The sequence below is a fragment of the Pelmatolapia mariae genome, linkage group LG3_W, assembly GCF_036321145.2.
Source record: "Pelmatolapia mariae isolate MD_Pm_ZW linkage group LG3_W, Pm_UMD_F_2, whole genome shotgun sequence".
NCBI lineage: Eukaryota > Metazoa > Chordata > Actinopteri > Cichliformes > Cichlidae > Pelmatolapia > Pelmatolapia mariae.
Genome location: NC_086229.1, coordinates 70604845 through 70618511, shown reverse-complemented (window position 1 = coordinate 70618511; position 13667 = coordinate 70604845). Strand labels below are relative to the sequence as shown.

Here is a 13667-nt window from a genome sequence, read left to right as displayed (position 1 = left end):
TCCGTTTTCAGAAATACCCGGGTACGTGTGGATGTAGCCTGAGTTTTTATGTGTTTTGGAGTTTTTATGTGCTTCAGAGTTTTTACGTGTTTTGGAGTATGTACGTTTTTCAATTGAAATAAGTTACACAGCGATAAAAAGAAACAAAAAATGGCAAGAAGCTGTTGCATTATTAATTGCAATAGCCGGTCGCATGACAGCCTCGGGAAGCCGACGGGTAAAGAGATCGGTTGTTATCGGATTACGTCGTTAAGGAGAAATTGTTCAAGCCATGTTTCCGAAGTAAAAAGAGGCGACGGATGGCCTGGATTGCAGCCATTCAAAGACCCAAATATAACGTCCAGAACACTCCAGCTCACAGGTTAGTCTGCTCCAAGCATTCCCACAAAGGTCAGTGTTTTGTAGGAGTTAATTCGTCATTTTTCATACTTAATTAGTGACGTAGGTTACAAGCAAGTCTGGTGCTAAACAGAAATTGTCGCGCTATGCTCCTTTGTTTATTGTGCATAAATACTGAATTGTCCTGACACAATATTGCGTTTATTACCACGGTACATTGACAAAAACATATACTTTTATTCACAGGGTAAAACAGTTGTTTTGTATCACTAATTGTCCAGTGCGATTACAGCATACAATATTATTGTCACTGCTACATTTCTGTGATGCGTACCTGAAGTCATTTCCACTACTAATTAATTACTGTTGAGCTCAAAGGTTATATTAATAAACGGTTAATGAGTGTGTATTTATGAGGACGATTTGTGAGACTGGTAAACTTATGATACGTATGATGGTCTTTCGTTCTACACGGTGCATTTCAAGGTCCTGCACCCATCTGTCGGTAAACTGTACCTGGGCTTGTTGCAGTGACCTGAAGTTAAACTTCATGAGTGTATGCACTCACTCCAAGAACCATATAATTGTAAATCTGAGCGTGGTGAAAGTTGGGCAGCACGCTAACGTCTTTTGTCTACTCTGTGTGCTCGTAAGGGTCTGACCCTTTCACTCCTTTGATTTTTTTCCTCGTATCTTTTCTTTGCCTTTTCGTCGAGTCTGTCTTTGTACGGACCGCCGTTGTTCTCCTTCGTTTTGTACAATCCTTTTTTGTGTGGCAAAGAAAAACCAAGAAGGTATTGGAACCGGAGAATGAACGTTTTGCGGTGCTTCAAATGCTTGCATTTGATGCGGTACTTGGATTGTTTTGCCTCGGGTTACCGGCATGCAATGCGCGAAAGTCACGTGGTCTGTCAATCTCTATTGAGTTAAAAAAGGTTAGCTAGGTCATCCGCTGATAGTTTCACACCGGGATTGGTATCACAGAGGAGCGAGTTAGTAAAAGCAGACGAAAAGCGAGCAGCAGTTACTGAATTTATCATGCGAATCTGATGCACAGGTCGCTCGCTGTCCAACTCCACGTTACGCACTGCACATAACTGGAAAAATGATCCGATATCCCACAGTCCTTGATTTATGTAATAAAGACATCAAGAAGATATGCCAGCACCAGATCAAGTGTATGACCTTTCTCGTGGGTTGGATCTAGGGCTGTGCGATATGACCAAAATCTCATATCCCGATATTAAGACATCTATCGTCGATATAACGATATAAATTACAAAAATGTAACATTTCCTGTAAATTCTGTGAATCTCGGGCATCTCGACTTGCGTGAAGTGTTTCCAGCTGGGCGTCGTGTACCTGGAGTCGAGTGTTTTAACTGATGCATGGAATGATACATTTTTAGACGTAAGTTGTAACGGCTGCCGTTTTCTTTGTGAGTATTTATTACAAGGTGTGCTGCGGAGAAAAGTCTGTTCTAACGTTTGAGTCTAAGGTTTATTTTTTAGCACCTGGCGGCTCTTTTTTGCTTCTCATCCGTAAATAGTCTGCATCTTTCACGTGATTCAGTTTTATTTTGAAAAGCCTCAACAGGATCTTGAGCTTTATTGTGAAAGGTTTATGTGGAAAATAAACAAGCTGACACGCCGTGGTTTTACCGTCGTTGTTGCTAACGAAAACGCATAAAAAACAAGCGCATGTCCGTCCGTAGTGTGGTTATATTAAATATAAGAGAAAGAGAGAACTTTAAGAAATTAATATAGCCAATACAGTGACCATCAAAATGATGAAACAATATTGCCGTAAACAGTTTATTTTACGACACCACGAAACAAACGATAGCGTAAAATGAAACGATAGACGTTTTTCTATCGTCATCTGATATATATCGTTATATCGAACAGCCCTAGTTGGATCACTCACCCACTCTAAGGGCAAGGAAATCTTTTACTAGTGGTCCAGTCTCATAGCATACATAGATGTGAAAATCACCAGTAATTAAAACACGGCCGTATCCTAACATAAGATTCCCCAGTAAGTCAGCAAAATCGAGATTAAAATCCTTAACGCATTTCGGTGGACGATAAACCACCGCGCAGACAGCTGATGGAGCGCAGTTCATTTCCAAAAGCTGCCCCTCAAAGCTGGCATATGAAACAGGTGGCAGTTGCCGACAGCGAAAATCGCTTTTAAATACTGAAGCTAGCCCTCGACCTCTACCATTGGTCTGGGGAGAGCAGAAAAATGAACAATCGGGGGGAAGGAGTTCCGAGAAAGAAGAAAACTCACCGCGTCTAAGTCAACTTGCCATCAGGAATCTAAAATCCAGTCCCAATGAGATATAAAAGTCATCTAGGATAAAAGTCAGACAATCAGCTGATCATTGATCAGTTTCATGATTGAAGTATCAACAGCAGATCCTCACAGATGCTGTCTTTACAAAAGATAACAATAAAAACTAGGCCATTGTTTATTGGTAGACCAAGACTGTGATGATAAAAGGCTTGATTTTCGACATAGTGTTTTTAGTGATGGCATTTCTGGCAATATGACGTTTTTGTTTATTTGCTGAACACATCTCCAAAAATGCACGTCATTGTTGAGAAACTGCACAGCACACTGGTTTTGCATGCGTGAGGTCAGGTCCAGGATCCAAGACTACAACAAAAAGCCAATCAGCTGATCATTGATCAGTTTCATGATTGAAGTAGCAACAGGAGAGGGAAGGGGAGAGAAGAAGAGGCAGTCGCTCCACATATCGGTTGTTAAGCTTAGTGTGGGAATGCTTTCTTCCTTTCTCCGGGACAGCTTTCTCTTAGATGAAATGCTGGTTTCGTAGCAAAGCTCCAAATGCTCCACGAGACCACCGACAGCTCTCTTACGAAACAGCCCCTCTATCACATGACGCATGCTCCAACGTGCTACGGTTATGAGCTGGGTAAGTTTTTGTGAAGTGCTTTTGTGATATTTAAAGGATCGGATTAAATTTTGTATGTCTTTTCGATAACCGATCAAGTAATTTAGGTGAGTATCGGACCAATACGTAATATCGGATCTGTCCATCTCAAATCTCAACTCCAGGGGCAGAATAATCCCCTAGTCAGTGGAAAAACATATCTCAGGGCAGTCTACCCCTGAGATTGAAGCAAGAAGAGGAGGAAGAACGCAGAGAATCACCCAACAGGGAAGACACTGAGATTGAAGTAGAGAATGTCAAAAGCTCCTACAACAGAGGTTCTAGTTTTAGTACAGAGAGAAGAAAGAGACACAGGTGAAGATTAGGGCTGTTCGATATAACGATATATATCGGATGAGGATATAAAAACATCTATCGTTTGATTTTACGCTATCGTTTGTTTCATGGTGTCGCAAAATAAACTGTTTACGGCCATATTTTTTCATCATTTTGATGGTCACTGTATTGGCTATATTAATATCTTAAAGTTCTCTCTTTCTTTTATATTTCATATAACCACACTATGGATGGACAAGCGCTTGTTTTTATGCGTTGTCATTAGCAACAACGACGGTAAAACCACGGCGTGTCCACTTGTTTATTTTCCACACAAACCTTTCACAATAAAGCTCAAGATCCTGTTGAGACTTTTCAAAATAAACTGAATCACGTGAAAGATGCAGACTATTTACGGATGAGAAGCAAAAAAGAGCCGTCAGGTGCTAAAAAAAATAAACCTTAGACTCAAACGTTAGAACAGGCTTTTCCCCGCAGCACGCTGTGTAATAAATACAAATAAAACGGCGGCCGTTACAACCTATGTCTAAAAATGTATCGTTTCATGCATCGGTTAAAACACTCGACTCCAGGAACTGGAACAGCTGGAAACACTTCACACAAGTCGAGCTGCCCGAGATTCACAGAATTTACAGAAAATCTTACATTTTTGTAATTTATATCGTTATCGGACGATAGATGTCTTAATATGGGGATATGAGATTTTGGTCATATCGCACAGCCCTAGTGAAGATGGTTTTGAGGGAGAGCAAAAAACACTTAGCCAGATAAGCGTGTTCAGTATGGGACTGACACTTGTTGAGCATATTTTAATGGAATAGATGTGGACTACATTGAAGTGGAAACACCAGCTGAATAGTGTGAGTGTAGCCTGAGGCTATGTCAACACTAACGCGTTTTTGTTTGAAAATACAACATTTTCTCTCCATTTTGGCATCGGGTCCACACTGGGACGGCGTTTTCGCTGATGGAAAGCGCAGTGGTTTGAAAACGCTCTTGAAAACGAATACATCTGTGGACAACAGTGGATTTGCGTTGCAGTGTGGACAGCGAAAACGCAAACTTTCTAAAACGATGACACATGTTAACCTTATGATGCAGTCATGTGACCAATTAAACTAAGGTAGCGGAGGGCGTTATACAGCAGTTGTTTTTGTTTTGTTTGCTCTCAATTTTGACAGTCCTATTAAAGATTAATATCAGTCTGTACATGCTCCAGATTTCTTGAAATTATTTAACTCTCAATCGCTTTTGCAACTTTTTACTTTCGTGTTACTCACAGCAACAAGTCCACCTCATTGTTAGTCCATTTAAAAAACTCTGTGCTTTTCCTCAACATTTTGCTGCCACGTTTAAAAGAGCCCGTGTTCTGGGAATCCATCCTACCTAACATACCATCCTACCCGTTGTTTCGGCACATGCTAGAAACATACTCTGATGGGTAAAATTAAGTGCCAAACCATGATACCTTTGTGAAAGTACCCTACAAGCATACTTTAATGGGTAAAATTAAGTGGCAAACTGTCCTGGCGTTTTGAATATGAGCTACAAGCATACTCTGATGGGCAAAGTTAAGTGGCAAAGTGTCATACCTACTTAAATTTGTGCTGGAATTACTCTGTGACAGCAGAAATCTGCATAAACTACTTACGGTAGGACGTTTTGCCAAAGTACGATGGTTTGTCAGAACACCAGAAAGTAAATAAGCAGCAGACAGAAATGAGGCAGGTCGAATCTTCTTGCGTTTCACGCATGCGCAGTACTGGCACATAAGCGTTTTCGGCCGTTTTAATGTGGACGCGCAACGCTGTGAAAACGACTGAAAATGCTAGTGTGGACATGGAATGTTTTCAGAAGAGAACGCCGTTTTCCAATCTATCCGGGCTAGTGTGGACGCCACCTCACTCTTCTCTCAACCTCTTCACAATAAACTGATAGTCTTCAATGATGGCGGCTGAGACGCAGCGGAACGGAGGTTGAGTGTCTGGCTTAAAACAGGACATGTTAGCTGCATTTAACCTTCAGTTACTCTTTATATAGTTAGGTAGGACTCAGACCATGTTTCTTTTTAGCAGAAAAACATCACACCCAGGTAACCTGCAGTGTTGAAAACGTCTTTTCTGATGATGTTTGCTACTCTACAATCCATCCTACTCTAAACTTTTTACAGTGTGTACCACCTGATAAAAATGTCAAACTCTCCTAAGTACCACTATGAAACCATGAAATTCCTAAATCTTACAACACAAAATTATTATTATTATAAATTAGTCGAATTAGTATCTGCAGTATAGATTTTTTCATACATTGTATACATTCTACCACGGGCAACGTTGCCTCCATTTTTATCGTTTTTATTAATATTTTGACATAATTTATTGTTTTGGGAGTGTTTTTTAATGTTTCTGTATTATACATTATACACATTAAAAGTTAATCTCTGTCCAAAAAATGCACTCAGTTTACTTCTTACTCACTATGAGCATCATTCATTGTTCTCCCCCAGTAATTAAGGTTAGGATATGTATTTTTTTTTTTATTCCCCCCAAAGCTCTGATCCTAGAATCGCCCCTGGCTAGGAGCAAATAAAATACAGATGCATCTGGAGATCATCCTATTAAGTAGTATTCTAAAGGCTGATCTGAGGAGCATTCCTCACACACACCTTTATTGCGTAAGGGGGGGCGGGCGGCGGGACGCTTCACGAATTTGCGTGTCATCCTTGGGCAGGGGCTATGCTAATCTTCTCTGTATCGTATCCAATTTAGCGTACGCGCTTGCCGAAGCAAGGTAGCCCTTTGGAACCCCTGCACCGGTTGTTCAGTCTGACGTCACTAGCCGTGTCTGGGCCTAAACTCTGCTGCAGGTCCACATATCAAATGATCACTGTGGCATTACTAAGAGTTGAAAAACTGTCTAAAGTATTTCATCTTTATTAATAAAATGATCAGCGTTTTGCTCTACCAGGTGTAACAATTGAGTTTAACATCCAGGCATCCATGAAAATGGAATTTATGACATTTAACTGAGTTAGAAGTTAGAAGCCAGCGAGCTAACTTCCTGCTAATATAATATAGCATGTTCTGACTGCGGGGTTTTGGAAACAAATTCAAACGTACAGCTCTGCTATCACTTCCAACATAAATGAAGACAGAAAACTAAACAGCAGTGACGTTTGCAGGGTTACTGAAGTTTGGCTAGCGGGTATATAATGATGTGCTACGTGACCGCTAGCGACACAGCTATGTTAGCATAATATAAACAAGCGAACTTTTTTTCCACTCGATAAAAGTTAACGTGAGTGTTCTCAGTGGTCAGGAACAAATGTAATCGCATGGCAGGATGTCAGGAGAACAACTGAGATAATCCATCCACAATACGAGGTTAGTCATTCATATACTGCTGCATGGGCTGTGCTGTAGTTACATCGTAAGGTTTTAAAAACTGAGCTTAAATAAATGATTAGTGGTAATAAAAGCCGAGGGAGGTCAACAGTGATCACTGATTGTTTTAGGAGCTTTTTGAGATTAATTAGAAGAAAATACAAAACATTAAACATGTTAACAACACAAAGGCCATATTAAACGCAGACTACTTTAGGCCCGAAAGTAGGATTCGTCACGTCATCACTGAAAAATCGGATCCCTGGGGGTTGCCCTCCCCCAGGCTTGTACCTGTGGTTATCTGTCCTGGGGGTTGGCTGTCCTGCCCTGCACCCTTTTGTTCATATTCAAAGACTATTTTTCTGTATGTATTCTTACCCTCTAGCAACCGCCATTTCATAATGTTGCAAGCAATAACGAACTCTACAGTCTGACTAACTCCAGTGTATACCAAGCAATCTATTATTCTCAACAGAGATAAACTCAACATAAACTGAACCCACATTAAAGTTAGCTCGGTGCTTACCTTTAGATGAGCCCACAAACCAAGAGAAACTCCGCGATAAAGCTGGAAGTCTTTCCAAACAGGAAACAGATCAGGGAGCAGAGACCCACGTGGTTCACGCTGATCTCAGCTACAATCCAGGAGACAAGGGTGTGCAGATCGATGCAGATATCGATCCAAACGTTGTTGGTGGTATATGTTCCTGTAAGTTCACTACTTTACTCCCGTCTCATGAAAAAGCAGCTCTCTTCTTCCTTGTGTTTAACGGCGGTTGGCAACCAACGCAAAGGAGCATTACCGCCTCCTACTGTTCCGGAGTATGGGCCAGACAGTGAGTTTACAATTTGTATTAAAAAAAACCCTACACTCTTACATAAACACCTATATCCTTCAGAAACCCCACCCGTTCCCTCACCTGTGCCCTGCTACCCTCCAACACACTCTTCAGATTAAATTCCCCAATTCCCCGCTTCTTCAATCTATTCTGCAGAACTTTCCTCTCCACTAGTGATGTGTCCTGTGTGTCGAAGCGTCGAATCGTCTGTCGGGTAATCTCGGGGGCGTTTTTGTGAAGCGCGTATCGAGGCTTGCTTTGATTACGTATGCAGTGACGTTCGAGGCCTCGCGGGCAGTACGTATCACGTGACTGATTCAGGGAATGGTTCACCGGTTCGCGCCAGATTCGAAATAAAATGGGCAGTAAACACAGCTGATTTCCCCATCACCCTGTTGTGGAATTGGTTTATGTACGTTTTACTTGAGCATTTCTTCTTCGATGGAACCAGCAAGGAAGAGATTTTTTTATTTCATCTCTCCTATTGAAGTATGCACACAGTAATAAATATCACACATGATAATCACCATAATATAAATAAACAACACTACAGATCCTATAATCTGATTTCTGTCTTTTAGTTTATTAAAAAGTGAAACACCAAACACTAGTTTGTGTCATCATCCAGATGTACATAAGCATGATTACACAGTTACTAGGAGCAGGTTTTGATTATCGATTAAAATCGATTCTAGCTTGGATAACGTGATATCGATTCATTAAAATCCTAAATCGATTTCTAATATAAATATTACTACATTTCAACAACCACCAAACAGCTAAAACAGTAAATGAGAGCAGGTACACCGATTGTGCACAAAGACGTAAACACAGACCCGCTGACGGATCAGAATCAGTGAGATGTGACGGACACGGTAGGGGCTGAAAGCCGACAGCTCACTGATTCTGATCCGTCGGCGGTCCGTGCTTCGTGTTTACCAGCAGAAGAACCAAACTACGCTTCACATAAACATCGTCATGATTTTCCTCTGACTTTTGCTGTTTTGCTTTCACCAGGATGAAATCACACTTCATGCACAGCTCTCTCTCACTCTCTCTCTCTCTCTCTCTCGCTCTCTCTCTCTCTCTCACACACACACACACACACACACACACACACACACACACGTACACACACACACAGAGTATACTTCAAGAACAGTTTCCCGTCTAAAAATCTGTTTTCTGCATTATTCGCTAGCTTGTTACACATAAGTCTACCGTTGTTTACAGCACTGTCGGCCACTGTTTTTTCCCTTTTAAATACTTCCGAAAAGAAAACCTAATTTCTGCCGTTCAATAGGCTACTAAACAAATTTAAACTTTTTAACATTATGCAAAATTGCAAAACGCTAAGTTGTGTCTCTAATAAAACCTCTGCAATTTGCTTTGCTTCAATTCAGCATCATCAGGTAATGTTCATTTGTTGATTAATGGTTTTCTTTCAGTTTTGATCTACTGCTGAATATTTTTTATAAAATCGTTTTTCTGTTTTAGCCTCAGCTACGTTGACACAAATGCATCTGCTGTGATGCTTACACCTTAGATAAAGTCTCGAAAGTGGCAGCTTTCTTTTTATAGTTATAAAAATATGCAAATATACTGATCTATGATCTGAATTATACTATTGACTGACTGTCTGAGGCTAACAGTTACACAATAATACCAAAACTCTGTCCTGATAGTTTCCACTTTCTCTTTTGTATCAGACATACTGAGACAATATTCGGGATAAATAACCATGAAAACAATTTATTTATTAGTTTAGAGGTTTACACATCACATCATTATAATCACAGAGCCCGCTTCACTTGAATTGTCCACTTGATGGCGCAGTAGAGCAAATGAATCATCACAATGCTTCGAACCATGAGTCGACCAATTGGGTGGAAAGCTTCAGTCCATCATGAGGCTTCATCTCACCATCACTATCTCGTACTGAAGTAAGGGTAGATAAAGCAGAAGAGAAAATTCAAACACTGGAAAACAAAGTGCTGGAGTTGTCTCGGTATAAACGAAGATGGAATCTGCGACTTCACGGGCTACCTGAAGAAGAAGGTGAAAACGTACGTAGTAAGGTTATTGAAATCTGCCAAATCATGGATCCTGACCACCGTGATAAGTTCCCGGAGGTACTTGATTCAGTCCACAGGATCGGTCAACGACGTGAGTCCTCTTCTGCGCCACTGCATCGCGCCATAATCCTGCAATTTACCATGAGACACTTTCGAGACATCATCTGGAAGGCGGCGAAGCGGTCTGACTACCTGAAGACGAGGAAGCTCCATTTCAAAGAAGATCTCTCTCCCGAGGACCGAGAGAGACGCAACCAGCTATGGCCACAGGTGGAGAAAGCACGTAAGGAAGGGAAAATTGCCTACTTCACGGGAGCCCGTGCTTTCATGAACAGAAAAGAAATTCACTGAAATCTCTTCCAGTCCTGTTGTGGATATACCTCCAGGTCTCATTTCCCTATTGTTCTGAAGACTTATAGTATGCTGTTGCTGCTAAAATGTTTTGTGAAGCATTTTTTTAGACAGAGTAGTTCTGCTCTCTCTGAAGCTTACACACTCTTCTCAGGGTAAAAAGTTAATTTACTTTTCAAAATTTCATCTTTATCTTTTATTTCTTTTAATGCTCGAGGACTAAGAGACAATACCAAAAGGAAAGCTCTGCTTTTATATGCTATATGCTTGTTTCTTACAAGAATCCCATTCTGAACCTAAGGACGCTAACTCCTGGAAATCCCAATGGGGCGAAGATTTATGGATGTCTCATGGCACAAACCATTCAGCGGGAACTCTGATTTTAAAGCATAAATTTAATGGAAAAATTATATCTTCAGAAACCGATCCAAAAGGACATTTTATTTTGCTGGTTGTTTTTTTTAATGATCAGACCCTCTTACTGGGTAACATTTACGGCTATAATAAGAAACAGGAGAATATTGACCTAATACTTGTTGTAAATGAAAAAATTGTGTCTTTAATAAGTAAATTTGATAATCTTAATATTTTATTAGGAAGAGACTGGAACTATTCACTCAATAACATGATAGATAGATGGCCAAGTAAAAATTAGGAAAGTAGTAATTATATGTTGGATTTTATGAATGAAAGAGACCTAATTGATATCTGGAGACTGAAGAATCCAACAATTAAGGAATTTTCGTGGAAAAATAGATCTGGCTCATCACAGTCTCGTATTGATTATTGGCTAATTTCTGATCCTTTATCCGAATATGTTTCTACATCAAAAATGTTGCCAACACCCTTGACAGATCATAAAACAATTTTTTTGGAGATATGTTTGTATGCCAGTAAACCGTCTAAAAGAGTGAATTCATATTGGAAATTAAATAATTCTCTTCTACTAAATGTTTCTTTGGTAAAGGAAATTAAAACAAAAATAGATGAGTATTGGAACAAGGCATGTGTTGAAAATGCTTTTTGTAAAAACTGGGAGCTTATGAAATTTGAATTGAGGTCCCTTTTAATGAAAAGGGGAGCTGAAACTGTTAAAAATAGAAAAAAAGAAGAGTCAGAAATAATTTCTGAAACTATCACTTTGTCTATATCACCTGATAATTTATCTGAAGATAACCGGAACAGACTTCAAATTCTACAATTAAAATTAGATAATATATATATTTATAAGGCAAAAGGTGCCTTTGTGCAGTCAAGAAGGAAATGGCTTGAAGAGGGAGAACAAAACTCTAGCTATTTTTTCAAATTAGAAAAACATCATAATGCTCTTGCCAGCATGACTAAACTTTGTTCAGGTGGGGTCATCACACAAGACCCTCAAGTGATTTCCAAGACTTGTGAACTTTTCTATAAAAATTTAAATAAATCTAATTTTTCTACAGAAGCCATGGAAAAATTCTATAATTCTTTAGGTAATATTAAGACAATTAGTGAAAATAATAAAACTATGTGTGATGCCCAGTGCTTTAAGTGGCCCAAAACAGGTGCCGGTACTCTATTTTTTTTCCGCCTCCCCTGAGGTAACAACAACTATATTGAATGGGTTTTATATACAACAGTCAACAGACAACCTTATACAAAATAATAAATCATTTTATTAGTTTGTGGATTTGCTTGAGCTAGAAAGAGCTACTGAACATAAATAAAATGTGCAAAAAGGTATTGAATTTTTTTTTAACAAAATGTACATAAAATAAATTATAAACTAATTTGTATTTTGCTCTCTCTTGAGTCCCTGCTGTTATCAGCAGCAGCACTTGTAAAGTGTACCTGCAGAGCTTGGTAGTTCTCCCATACTGCTTTCACTGTTCTCTCACTTGAAGCAACCCAACGCACTGATAAAACACGGCCTATCACAAGGAGACGTTGTCCAACATTGTGAGCACTCTCGGTTAACTCCCTTTGGTTTTTTGGTGATGCATGGTAGAGGGAGTAAAGCTGATCTAAGAATATTTTAAAGTGGTTGATTCCTCCTACCTCCTTCAAAACATCACAAACTGCCAGTTCCAGTCTGTGATTGGAACAATGCCAGACAAACAGGTAAGGGAATTTGGAACAAAGCTGCGCAGCAACTCCTGCTTTCCTCCCAAGCATCACTGAGGCTCCATCACAAGCAAATGCCAACAAATGTTCCTGTAGGTAGTGAGGGTCAAAGCCATTATTATGAAGACATCCTAACAGTGCTTCAGTGATGTCCTTTGCTGTGGTCCCCTGCAGCTCAATCAGTTCAAAAAATATTGTGTCTGGATTTTCACTGGAAATAGCTGACCGCAGGCACACGACAAGCACAGACTTTCCACTTATTGTAGTGGATTCATCAACGAGCACACACAATTTTCTTTCATTCATCACTATGTCATTGACTACCTTCTTTTTCATTTCAGCTGCAATGTGATCCAGTATATTTGCACATGAGTTATTAGAGTGCAAAACTCTGCCCATCTTGACACCATTTAAGACTTGCAACTGGACATCTATTGGCATGTCTGTAAAGGGACGCCCCTGCTTGCCAATCTTATAAGCTGTTCTAAACACATTGCAAGTTGAAGCGTAGTCAGCCTTTCTCATATCTTCAATGTGTTTTTGCATTGTATTTTGTGTTGCCTTCTCTTTTATTTCAACTGCTTTCTTGTGATAAATTGAGTCTCTGTGCTCTTTTATTTTCTTTCGTAGTGAGTTTTGTTGTGCAGCCTTGTCCCTTCCAAAAGACGAGATTAAGCACCCACTCCACTCCTGCGACACTCTCTGCCCTTGCTGCATGTCCACGCGAGCACAAACTTGACTACACACACTACAACCCAACTTTTGATTTCTGCTGATCAGCCACTTGTAATTTGTGGAGAAATACCGGACTTGTGCTTGGGACCAACATTCTGGCCACTCATGCTCGCTAACGCGGCTGTTGTCATCGGTAGAAATGGTGTCATTCTCGTCCTCGTCGTCGCCAAAAGTGCCGTCGTCCGCGGCTGCGGCACTAGTGCAGCTTTCATTAGCTTGCGTCTGACCTGCAGCGATATCATTCTGGCTTGGTGGGGTGTCAGCCAGCGAGTCCTCTGATTCTGACCTTGTTCTTTTACTACTCAGAGTCTGAAGCCAGGAGAGCATATTAAGTGTTCATTGTTTTTGTATTTTAACCGAGCAGCTGTTTGCGCGTTTTACACACCCTCTCCGGACCACGTTGAGTTGTTGACATGACAACGGCAAAAGCGACGCATGCGCTTTTCACTTGTAAAACACATTGGTGTATGGGTAATGTAGTCTCTGCTCTCGGTGGGACGAATTAGGAAGCGTGCTTGTGAAGGGCGCTCTGAAAAGTGGCAGCGCAGCCAAACGATTATAAAAGATGTGCAAATGAGAGTACCGG

The 13667-nt window shown here is 40.3% G+C and overlaps 2 protein-coding genes, 1 long non-coding RNA gene and 1 other non-coding gene across 4 annotated transcripts in view; 1 reads left to right on the top strand and 3 right to left on the bottom strand.

The window, feature by feature from the left end:
• Positions 1 to 8027, bottom strand: part of LOC135932740 (uncharacterized) — a 57577-nt gene extending 49550 nt beyond the window's left edge. Inside the window, exon 1 of the long non-coding RNA XR_010573623.1 lies at positions 7505 to 8027. This is a non-coding gene — a long non-coding RNA (uncharacterized LOC135932740). The remainder of the gene's footprint in view (positions 1 to 7504) is intronic.
• The window catches only part of LOC134624777 (zinc finger protein 492-like), a 264689-nt gene that overhangs the window by 97280 nt on the left and 153742 nt on the right, over positions 1 to 13667 (bottom strand). The gene's annotated exons all lie outside the window — the stretch shown is intronic.
• LOC134624774 (zinc finger protein 665-like) overlaps positions 1 to 13667 on the top strand; it is a 183040-nt gene that overhangs the window by 162350 nt on the left and 7023 nt on the right. The gene's annotated exons all lie outside the window — the stretch shown is intronic.
• Positions 6281 to 6386, bottom strand: LOC134625083 (U6 spliceosomal RNA). The gene has a single exon (XR_010093698.1). It is a non-coding gene; the product is annotated as a U6 spliceosomal RNA (small nuclear RNA).